This window comes from Pituophis catenifer, unplaced genomic scaffold (assembly GCF_029215685.1).
Source record: "Pituophis catenifer annectens isolate HBS135680 unplaced genomic scaffold, rPitCat1.0.hap2 SCAF_1, whole genome shotgun sequence".
NCBI classification, from domain to species: Eukaryota; Metazoa; Chordata; class Lepidosauria; order Squamata; family Colubridae; genus Pituophis; species Pituophis catenifer.
The window spans coordinates 266,207,612-266,220,266 of record NW_027256881.1 but is presented as its reverse complement, the minus strand read 5'-3'; positions in this window follow the sequence as shown (position 1 = coordinate 266,220,266).

Below are 12,655 nucleotides of genomic sequence, written 5' to 3'. Positions count from 1 at the left end.
TATATTGGCCAATTACTGGTATCAACAAATGTGCATTCAGCTTTAAAAATCAAAATGACAGTGTAAAAGAGGCTGCCTAAAACTAAGGAAATGTCTTTCTTTCCCCTATGGTATTTTGATGATCATTACATGTTTTCTATAATGTCTTGGCTGTCGATATTACACAATCATAAAGCACAGATGAATGTTTATTAAATGCACTAGCCCGGAGAAAATCCTGTTATCAGACTGCAAGTAAATATCCCAAGAGGCTTATATTGTTTTCATTTATTAATATTTTTTACACCTTTAATGGCCATTTTTAAAGGAATAGAGAGAAATATTAAGCAATCAAAAAAAAAAGATTGAAATACTTTAATCTAAAATAAACAGGCAAAGGGGATAACAAAAATAGCTGTGTTAAATTACTAGTATTTATTTATTTATTTATTTATTTATTTATTTATTTATTTATTTATTTGGGATATTTATATGGCCACGTACTTGCTCACAGTGACTCTAGGTGGCTTACAAGCAGTAAGAATACAGTACAAAAAATAAAATAATTATTTAAATTATTATATAATAATATAATAAATTATAATAAAGAATAAAATAAAGAATAATCTAGAAGTTCGAAAGCACGTAAAAAATGCAAGTAGAAAAATAGGGACCACCTTTGGGGGGAATGTAACAGCGTTCCTTGCGCCTTTGGCATTTAGTCATGCCGGCCACATGACCACTGAGACATCTTCAGACAGTGCTGGCTCTTCGGCTTTGAAGCGGAGATGAGCACGGCCCCCTAGAGTCAGAAATGATTAGCACATATGTGTGAGGAGAACCTTTACTTTATTTTTTAGCAGAATAATTTTAACATAGCCAGAATCGTGCTTTTGACATGGTCTAGCACAATAAAATCCAATCATGGAAATATTCCATGTCAATGAATGTTAGAAATGAACATCATTGTGCCCAGAAAATATAAGAAGGGAGGGGAGAGAATCTCTGCAGCCATATTAAGAATGTGGGTTTATTATATGCTAAAATAGCAAGTCTTGAAATGAGTTGACAATCAATTCAAGAAAAAAAATGTGTATTTTCCAGTGCATTGTGCAATTCATGATATGATTCTTCAGTGAGAAAGAAATGCAAATATGTATAAAAGCAGACATGAGAATGCTAAGGTAATTTTTCATCAAGGGAACTCATTTTGGATCCTTTACACATGTTTCTTTACAAGTTTTTTCATTTTGGGATACTAGAATGCCAATCATGATTAATTGTTTCCTACCAAGGGTTGAGATGGAAGTTATAGTTTAAAACAATGAATGATCAAAGAATAGTATTTTTTTTACACAGATGATTCCATACAGATGTCACTTCAAAATGGCAGCAAACCTACAGTAATATACAGAAAATTGTTTTATATATGAAATGCAAAATAACTGATGCTGGGGTTCTTAACAAGGATTTTTAGGTTTTTTTATTTTTCACATATTATGATTTTCATTAAAGAGATCACGCATATAAAGTTAATTTTATCTCATAACAATTAAATAAGTTAATTTGAAAGCATATAAAATTATGTTCAAGCCCAATTAGCAAAATTCATAATTGAAAAATATTTTGAAGATTGATGTATATTTTTCTCCTGCTGTTGTAGGAATATTGTTATAATACTCAGATATTTGGATGCTAAAAACTAAACCCTAGATAAAGTGTATTTGAATATTAAGTAGTAATACTCAGAAGTAGCCAAACAAACAACATCCATACTAATTTGCATCACATAAAAGGTATTTAAAGACCAGTGTTCTGACAGACGAGCACAATTCAAAACACACTGACGATGTGTCCTCGAATGGTGATGAAATGTTTGCAATCAAATTGCCAAGCTTAGAGCTCAGACCACCAGCCTGAATCCTAGGTCTTATATACAGGTAGTCCTTGACTTACAGCCATTCATATAGTGACCATTCAAAGTTACAAAGCACTGAAAAAAGTGATTTATGACCATATTTCACATTTATGACTATAGCAAGGTAATGTGATCAAAATTCTGACACCTGGCAACTGGCGCGCATTTATGATGGCTGCAGTGTCCCGGGGTCATGTGATCATTTTTTGCAAGTTTCTGTCAAGAAAAGTCAATGGGAAAGCCAGATTCACTAACAACCATGTTACTAATTAACAACTGCAGTGATGCATAACAGTGCATATGGCAGGAAAGGTTGTAAAAAGGGGGAAAATTCATTTAATAACTGTCTTGCTTAGCAACAGACATTTTGGGCTTAATTGTGGTTATAAGTTGAGGACTACCTGTATGCAAAGCAGGTAATCTAATACACACATATACAGAAAAACAAGCTCACCTTTTCCAAGGATTTTATTTCAGTGCACAGTTATGGTTTAGGATCTAAGCAGAATCTGTGTCTTTTGGAAAAGAGTTAACACCTTGATCTTAAACATATTTACAAAATATAGAAGACCAAATTCCCACTTAGGTAGCTGAAAATCTCTTGGGAAGGAAATCTTATTTTTACAAATGAACTTTTTGTACTTTAGAACAGAAACAATTAAACCACAGTGTAATATTACTTTTTCCCAATGGGACAGAGCATTATTAACATGTTTCTCAATTAAACATAAGGAAAGTGGGGGGGAAAAGGAGGAGGAGAGAAGGAGGAAAAACAACAATGGATCCATGATCAAGGTTGAATCTTGAAATGAATTCAGCTGCAGTACTAAATCCACCAATGATTATTTACAATGGGATTAATTTCATTCATGTTGAGGAATACCTATTATGTTTCCGTGGTTTATGCCCAATTACCTAGTCACCCAATTAGAAGGAATTTATTTTCTGCTATGCTTACAGCTCCATCAAGTGCCAAAATAGTTTTAATATTTTGAGTTTCTTTGAATCAGCATTGTCTATAAGTTGCTTTCTCTTCTCTCTGTCAAAGGAAGGCTTGATTAATGTCCTTGTTTTAGCACCCATGTTGCTTCCTGGCACTCTGGGTCAAGGGAAGGGTTAACAATTTCTATCTCGATCTTGATCTTTGCTGAAATGGTGTGTATGGGAATGAAATGGTTGCCAATTTGTTTGTAATGCATTCTGACTGTACGGGAGTTCTTTTTTCCCCTGACAGGCAGGTGAGATCAAAGTGGGGCAGGACAAAAGGGGCTCAGCAGTGATTTGTCAGGGGACGAAAGGCAGTCTTGTCTGGGAAAGTGGCTGTAGCCCAGAACGAACCTTCAGATCAGTAACACACCAAAGAAATCGTGGCATGAGAAAAAGTACAGCAGAAAAGGTTCAAAGGTCAGTTTTATTTGGTTTAGATGGTTGGTGCCTCCCTTTTAAACCACGGACCAAGAGGGGAAAAGAACAGGCTAATAATCGTTGTTATTGTCCATGGCAGAGGGGGTAAAAACCCGCTCTTTTGTACATGCTGTTCAGAGATTGTCTATAATTAAAATGCTGTTGTTCAACCAGAGGTCTCCTTCTCTAAATCTTTGTTCCTTTAAATAATACACAATATTGTCAGTTCTTCAGCGGTATAGCTTATACAAATCAGGATTATTTTCAAGCCTCAGATTTGCTGCTCGGTACGTTTGTGTTTCACACAGAAAATTGCTCCTCTTAGTTTATAGAAGTTATTTGGGAAATAACATAGTTCTTTGGTAAATATGCCTTTGAAAGGCTATTAATAACTTGGGAAAAGTGAGGTGAACCTGACTCAAAGTTCTCTTGCAATCTCTACAGCAGCTTCCAAGTTCTGAGCAGCAGAAAACTACATCAATGTAAAACCAACTGTCTCTGTTGATAGTTCCTAACCTGCCCCTTTTTTGCTTCTGTTCTTTCTCCCAGACAATAATCTGACTTCCTTCCAAGGCAAAAATAACAGATTGTAGATCCCTGAGATTGTCTGTGAGGGAAATATTACTTCATACGTCTTGAGAACTGGTTCAATTATGGATGGCAGAAGCCTGCCTCAATTATAGGATCATAGGAACTTCATAAGTGGAATGAAGTGGAAACAAACAAACCAAACAAACAAACAAATAGAGATGTTGCCGGGACATGCTTGTGCCATGTTAATGGTAGTGCATAAGGCATTTGAAGTCATACGCATCAGTTTGACTGGGCGATATTGCTAACAAGAAATCTGTTGAAACTTCTGATCCAATTTTAAAACCCAGCCAGGATGTGTTATGTCAATCTAACTGGGAAGCTCCCAGTGCAAGGTTTATGTCACGGGGAAAATATCTCTAGCAAACAGTGGAAATAGTATAAGTTGCTTCTGGTTCCTGCTGAAAATTAAAACCCCCTCAATAAAAAGGAGTCCAGGAGTCTCCCAGATTGCATGTATTGAGGTGTGTAGCAATTCCATGAAGAACTGAGTGACTGATTCCAATTCCTTTCATTTTTATACTCCATTAAGATCACAGAGTATTATGGTCAGAAAAGGAAATACCCATTCGCAAGTCACTGAAAAAGAAGGTAGAATTTGATGCTAGCAGCATAATGACAATATGACATTCAGTACAAACTCTTTCCGATGATTGTAGGGAAAACATCCAAGCATGTTCTCAGTCCCTTTACCCCTAGTAGCAGCATGAAGTATTTGTATTTGCTTCTGTGCAAAAGTGTAATGTTTTGCATCTGAATACAGGTTGTCCCTGACTTACAACCACAATTGAGGCCAAAAGTTTTGTTGCTAAGTGAGGACCCGGATTGTGGGGGTAATAAGCCAGCTTTGTATAGAACAATACCGCTTAGGGGGGGCCAAAAGCCCTAATAAGCAGGTATATACATAAAAGTATGCAGGCTATTGCTATATGCATTGTAAGCCGCCCTGAGTCTATGGAGAAGGGTGGCATATAAATTGGACTAATAAATAAATAAATATTTGTTAAGTGAATTTTGCCCCATTTTATGACTTTTTGTGCCACAGTCAGTGGTGGGATTCAAATTATTTAACAACTGTTTTGGTGATTGTGTGCTTCGTGCTGAAAATGGAGCATTTAGAAACTCAGCTGCTTACCTTCCAAGTCAGCAATGGGAAGTAGAACAGTGAAGAGGGGAAAATCAGCTGGGCCACACTATTAAGATGAGCTAGAAAGCAGGAAATAAAGGACAGGATAGGGCGGGGGCAGGTGGGCGGGAGCCAGCTGATCGTCGGAGCTACCGGTTCTGGCCACAGTTGTTAAGTGAATTACTGCAGTTGTTAAGTTACTAAACATGGCTGTTTAATGAATTTGGCCTCCCCATTAACTTTGCTTGTAAGAAGATTACACAAGGTGATTGCATGACCCTGGGACACTGCAACTGTCATAAATACGAGTCAGTTGCCAAACATCACAATTTTGATCACATTACCAAGGGGGTGCTGCAAGGGTCATAAGTGTGAAAAACGGTCATAGGTCATATTTTTCAGTGCAATCACTAAATGAATTGTTGTAAATTGGGGACTACATGTATGTGCATTCCAACTCTCCCATTCCTATCTTGTATCTGTATGTTCCTGGTTATATGAGCAGTGGGAAGCATAAAAATAATAGTCCTCCCAGCATACCAACTGACCTGGATGACTGAGAATCTCCATAGACATTTGGTCTTGTTTTTATATGTTCACACTGCAGCCACCATCAGATTGCCAGCCTCTTAATAAGACAGCCAGAATAAGACTTTAGGGTTTCTGGCATGAAAGTAGTGTTTTCCCTCTTACTGTAACCAATATTTCCCATGAGGACATATCTAAGGGACATGGAAGAAGATCCTTCAAGAATCAGTGCTCTGTTGAGCTTCAGCTGGCCTAGACGTTCTGATGCAAGGTTGCCCTCCTGTCCCATCGCTGCAACTCCATGGTCATTTTGGCTTTGGCTGTGGCTGTGAGAAAGAAGAGACAACTCATGAAGTACAACATATTTCTGCTTTCATAGCGGGGAGGGGAGGCAGAGATGGGAATACTGTATCAATCCCATGAGAAGAAAAATTAGGAAATGGCTCTTCAGGCAAAATACATGTTCAACAACTCATCCTCCCATATCTTAGGTAGTGCCTAAGCAGCAAGGGGGTTGGCTGGTTCTACCATGGAAATGCTGGCTGTAAAGCCACTTGGAAGACCTGCTTCCTTTGCTTCCATCAAACTTTGGGTAACCAAGAGTGGATTTCCTCTCATTTTTTCCCCTCTGCTTCTTTTATAACAAGTGGCAGGAGAAGCAGAAGAGAGAGAGAAGTGGGTGAAGGAGAGAATTGGCCAGGAAAGCTTCTTTGGGGCCAGTTCTTTGATCATATGAAGTGACCAATCTGTGGGATAGGAAGATTGATGGCATAGGACCCATGGATCTTTTGATGCTAGTTACTGGCACATTAGGAGGCATTCCTCACCCCTTCTCCTTCTTCTGGGTTCTCAGTGCAAACTGAATTATAGTTCCCGATAGCCTGGCACACTTTTATCCTGATTCCCATATTGGAATCCCCACATTTTAGTGTGACCATGCGCACAAGCCCTTTGCACTGCACTCAACTCCTAGGGACTACAAGGACACATGGGTGCACTTTTCTTGGCAGCCCTATGGTTTGCTATTGCCAAGTTCTGGGATGTTATTTGGTTTGCCAATATATATTTATCATTAGATCATTAGATAGAACCTTATACTCTCTATTATTATTTTTTTTTTTTAATTTGATTTATATGCCGCCCTTCTCCGGAGACTCAGGGCGGCTTACAATGCTTTAAGCAATAGCCTTCATTCTTTTGTATATTTTATACAAAGTCAGCTTATTGCCCCCACAAACTGGGTCCTCATTTCACCTACCTTAGAAAGGATGGAAGGCTGAGTCAACCTTGAGCCTTGGAGAGATTCAAACCAGCAGAAATTGCAATTATTAGCCTTCCAGTTGCTAACCAAACACACCTTATCATGATCAGAGACAAATTACCAGATGCCGAGACAGCACAGCGATTTTTTTTTTGTTTCTAATAATCTGAAAAGATAAGATCCATCTGAGCAATTTATACCTCTTGTTGTTGTTGTTAGTTGCGGCCCCATGGACAACGTTCCTCCAGGCCTTCCTGTCCTCTACCATCCTCTGGAGTTCGTTTAAGCTCACACCTACTGCTTCAGTGACTCCATCCAGCCACCTCATTCTCTGTTGTCCTATTCTTCTTTCGCCCTGAATCTTTCCCAGCATTAGGCTCTTCTCCAGTGAGTCCTTCCTTCTCATTAGCTGGCCAAAGTATTTTATACCTCTACTCACACACAATGTAATAAAAGAACTATAGAACTGGGTTTCATCAGCATTATGATGATATCTGATTCCAATGTCTGGTCCAATATCTGACCTTGCCCAATGGTTCATGTAGATGTTAAACAGAAGTGAAGAGTGTGGAACCTTGCAGCACACCACAAGTGAGGGACCAACCCACAAAAGGATGGAATATCTCCCTGCCTGTTGATACTGATGGAAACTGAGAAAGGAGGCCATTATCATAAAATGGTGCTTCCCACTCCCAACACCAAAAGGTAGTGGAAAAGAACACTGGTCAATGGGAATGAAGGCTGCTGAGAGATCAAGCAGTACCAGGATCGATGCAGTACCCTCATCCTGTCTCTGATACAGTTGATCAACAAGTGTGATCAGTGCTGTTTCTATTTTAAAGTCCAGCCTGAAACTCAACTCAGACAAGTCCACCTTTCTTTAAAAAGGTAATGTGGAGTTTGAAAGTAATTGCCAGGAGTGTTGGGTCCAGCAATAACTTCCTGAGTAGGGAGGTGCACCATAGACACCTTCAAGACCAGGGAGACTATCCCTTGTTCGAAGTACTTGATACCCCTCCCACATGGGTCCAATCAGAGGTCATCTCCCAGGTGGCTCTCCATTCAGGAGACACTTAGACCTAACAAATGATTGGAGAACTGTGTCCATTTCTTTATGGATTACAGACTCAAACTTGCTCCAGATAGCCCTACCTCAAACAATAAGATCTGTCCAGTTGAAATCCAACATACGAGGCAAGATATTTTAATGTATTTTCCCACAGACAAATATTTTGATAATTGTGCACAATATTCTCTAGGATTGTGAACATTTCAAAGATGCTTTAAAAGAAATTTCTCAGCCCTGGACAGAGCACATCATAGCAGCCCAACTCTCTACAATGTCATACGAGCCTACGAGCATTCGTAGGAGCATTCAAACACTTGCAAGTGGAATGATGGATAATTTTTCAAAGTCAGTGTATGTGAATGCCAGAATGCAAAATCACCCTTTGAAGGAGGTGGGAGATGACAAAAGTCGTTCAGTGTAGTTGCATCAAGAACCTCCTAACTTTTAGGAGCTCCAAGATCACCGCAGATGGGGACTGCAGCCAAGAAATTAAAAGGCGCTTGCTCCTGGGGAGGAAAGCTATGGCAAATCTAGACAGCATACTAAAAAGCAGAGACATCACCCTGCCAGCAAAAGTGCTTATAGTCAAGGCTATGGTTTTCCCAGTTGCAATGTATGGCTGTGAAAGTTGGACCATAAGAAAGGCTGAGCGCCAAAGAATTGAGGCCTTTGAACTATGGTGCTGGAGAAGGCTCCTATGAGTCCCTTGGACTGCAAGGTGATCAAACCGGTCAGTCCTAGAGGAGATCAACCCTGACTGCTCTTTAGAAGGCCGGATCCTGAAGATGAAACTCAAATACTTTGGCCACCTAATGAGAAGGAAGGACTCACTGGAGAAGAGCCTAATGCTGGAAAAGATTGGGGGCAAAAGTAGAAGGGGACGACAGAGAACGAGGTGGCTGGATGGAATCACTGAAGCAGTGGCGTGAGCTTAAATAGACTCCGGGGGATGGTGGAGGACAGGAAGGCCTGGAGGAACGTTGTCCATGGGGTCCCGATGGGTTGGACACAACTTTGCAACTAACAACAACAAACAACTTTTAGGAAGCAGGTGAGTCCTACTCGGCAGGAAGGAAGGTTTTAGAAGGGAGGGGCACCAGTTTTGCTCCCGAAGAGGACACCCTTAAGCCATGCCTTTCTCAAGCGCTTCTTTCTCACCACGTGCTGCCGAGAACATAGGACATAGAATAATAGTTGGAAGGGACCTCAGAGGTCTTCTAGTCCAACTCCCTGCTCGAGCTGGAGACACTATATTATTTCAGACAATTAGTTGTCCCATCTTTTTTTGAAAGCTTCTAGTGATGGAGCACCCATTGTGCGCTTTAAATAGCAAGGGGCGGCTGCGGATCGGCCTATTTTTCCCCGCCTCCGGCTCCGAAAACCGCGGAGGTTTTAAGCCAGGGCTCCGCTCGCCTCTGCCTCCGTTTTGCGTCCCTTGTAAAGTATTCGTGGAGACGGTTTTTGTGGGCGAGCTGTAGCCACACAACCCACGAAACGACGAACCCACGAAAGTCCTTTGTCCACGTTCAGGGAATCGAGAAACCGCGATCCTAGGGAGGAATAAAATACGGGCTGCTTGTTTCTCGTCTGAACAGTCGCGCTGGAAACGCGATGCGCTGGACTTTTCGGGGCAGGCAGCTGGGGGGGGGGTTCACGTGTTTATTCTGTTGGAGGTGGGGGGGGTCGGTCTTGGCTGGGCATGATGGGGACTGCAGGGAAGGCGCCGGGGGTGAGAAGCAGAATTCAAGACCGCGCCAGGAAGTCGAAGCGGTTGAACTGAAGCGTTTTAATTGAATTAGCACCACCCGGTCATCAAGGCAACCCCACGCGTCTCGCCATGGTCCTCCGCAGCGCTGCTTTCGGATAAACGCCTCCGATGGACTTCAGGGAGCTGTTGCCGTTCTTGGTCATTTCCTTTGCCCCTTTGAAGATCTACTGTACATCGGGGTGCCCCAACCTTGATAACTTTAAGACTTGTAGACTTCAACTCCCAGAATTCCCCATGGCTGGCTGGGGAATTCTGGGAGTTGGTCCACAGCAGTCTTAAAGTTGCCAAACTCGGACACCCCAGCTGTCCATCCTCTGGCTGTCCCTACACTTCAAGGAGCATTCCCTAACCGGGAGCTCTCCCGAAGGGTGTGTGTGTGTGTGGGGGGGGGGGGGAATGTCGGTGCACATAGTCCCCAGCAGAGGGGCAATTTAAGAGCGAGGCAGCCACAGGGCGCCAAGAGGGACCAAACGGTTTTAACTCGAGCCGTCACCCTTTGCGGAGTTATTCCTTAAGAAATTGAAGCCCCCAATGAAGCAAATCCGGTTTGACCTCTTCGGAGGAAAGGTGTTACCTGCACTAATCACTCTTCCAGGTTAACAAAGGACCTCAGTTTCATGTAATTGAAGAGAGTCGACTTCCAAGTTTTCACATTTAGAATAAAGTTTGCCTGGGTATCACGAGAGAAGATGGCAGGGGAAGAATCCGCAAGGTGTGATTAGAAAAGTTTGCGATCAATTTAAAAACGGAGGGCGGGGGCGGGGTTCAAAGGGGCCGCCGTTGATGCCATTTTGACTTTTTTTTTTAAACCACATCCCTGGGAGATTTTGAAGACTCTTCTTCAGGAATGGTGTGGAGCTTCCCCTGATATTGGCCCTACTGGCTGAGGTCCATGATGGTAGGAGTCCAAAAATTGTGATTATCGTGCTCCCCATCCTTGCTCTAAGTGCTTTTTTCTTTTTTAAAATATCAATACCGTCTGTAAGAAGACCAAGAACACATTTGAAATAAATTAATAGACCTTCGATTCAGAGGCTCAGCCTGCGCGTAGCCGCCGCCTCGTCTTCCTCCGTCCGCTCCATTAAGTAACAGACTCAAAAGTGCCCTTTGATTATTACTTTGGGGCCACGACGAGAAGAGCCCTAGTCCATAATCAACAGTATTTCCAGAAGGGACCGCTCGACCACATCTGAGGTCCCACCCTCGGTTCCAAGACGACCACATCAAAGTGCCCCGTTGATGTTGTTTTAAGTCCGCCAGACAACTTACCACGTGCAAAAGGGAGACTTTAAGGGTTGTGTTTGTTTATTTGTTTTTTTGAGTGGGTGTACAGAAATAAACCGGTCTAATTGGGGCAAGAGCCAATTTGAAAACTAAGGGCTGTTCCGACCGGGTTAGCCTAGGTGACTAAGGGGTCCAGGACGGCGAACTCTGCACTCTTTCCTCCAAAATCATTTCTAGGGTGGACGGCTGGGGTGGGGGTTGGGGTTGGGGGTTCAGGAACCGGAATGAGCCAGGAGCTGCACGCCTCCCTTGTAAGGCTGCCCAGCTAAGGATTGATTGTATTGGGAAGCCCGGCTCGGTTCGAGGCTGAAAAGTTAGAGGGGCGACGATTGTTAAGTAGGGAAACTGATGACAATGCGCTTAAGAGACGCGCCGTCGGAGTCCCATTTACATTATAGCAATAGGGAGCTTTTTCACCCACCGTCCATGGCAGCTTTCTCCCAACTCCGTTGAAAAACCTTGGACTGCAAAGCTCGTCATCCTGAGTCACGTTTTGCACTAAGGCTTTCTGTTCATTTGAGAACCAAAGGTGGCATAGAAGTGGATTCGGAGTGGTGATTGGGAGGGGGGGAGGCGGGGCAAGAAACTTTTGCGAGGCGAAAATGATCTGCTGCCCGTTTCTCACCGGGATCCGTGCGATTGAGTTTCCACGCCACACTGGCGAGATCCGTATATTTAAAGATGGGAGGAGGCGGAGGGGGGGTGAAGGAGGGGTGTTTAGACAATGCCTTTTGAATGCGCTTTCCCAACCTTTCAAAAACATCGTTGATAGCGGCCCTGCCAGCTCTAGTAACCAGATACGACTGCTATCCGTTTTACATCCCAGTTTTTCTGAGAGAGAAAGAAGATATTTGTTGGTGTTTCTCTCTGTGTGTTGTGTTTCTCCGAGCCAGTTTTTGAACCAATGGGAAAGACATTTTTTAAAATGTTGTTATCTTTAAGTAGAATTACACACCAATACATGTGTATATATATCTATAAATCTTTCCATAATAAAAAAATATTTTTAAAAAACGGTTACCCAAGGGCTTATCAAACTGGCCACTCCCTAAGATCAAAATTTTCAGCGAAATATTGTGTGTATGCGTGAGAGAGAGAGAGAGAGAGAGAGAGAGAGAAAGAGAAAGAGAGGGGGGAGAATGGGAGAGGAGGAGAGTAAATATATATGTACTGCCTGGACTTCTATATTTAAATTTTGTATTTGGATTATTTTAGATTCTCCCAAGAAGCAAAGTTTTTAAGACTCCTTCAGAGTATGCACTCTCTTTATATGTATGCAGTACTTTAATGTCTTGAATGTCCTTACTTTTAATATAGGTATGCATGTATTTCAAGGCATTATTAATGGAGAAAACTAAATTGGCTGGGGAAATCATCCACCTCCTCAGCTGTTTATAATAGACACCTACTTCAAAGTAATGCCCGCTGTATTTGGTGCTTCTTTCTAGATAAATGAGTATAGGATTAGGAGTGCAGGGGCATTTTCGAATATATTGGGACAAATACTGATTAGGGATCATTTGGAGAAAATTGGTTAATTATCAGTGGTTATTGTTCTAGATTCAACATATTAATGGCTTAAAATCGTAATTTTCTTTCTAGATGTGTATGAGGGATTTAAGTGTTAACAAGCAAACCTTAAAGATGACTCTTTTACAGTGAGTTAGGTAAAAGATTAAATCGAATGCAACATCAAAATCCATCAAATTACAGCTGTGTAACATCTC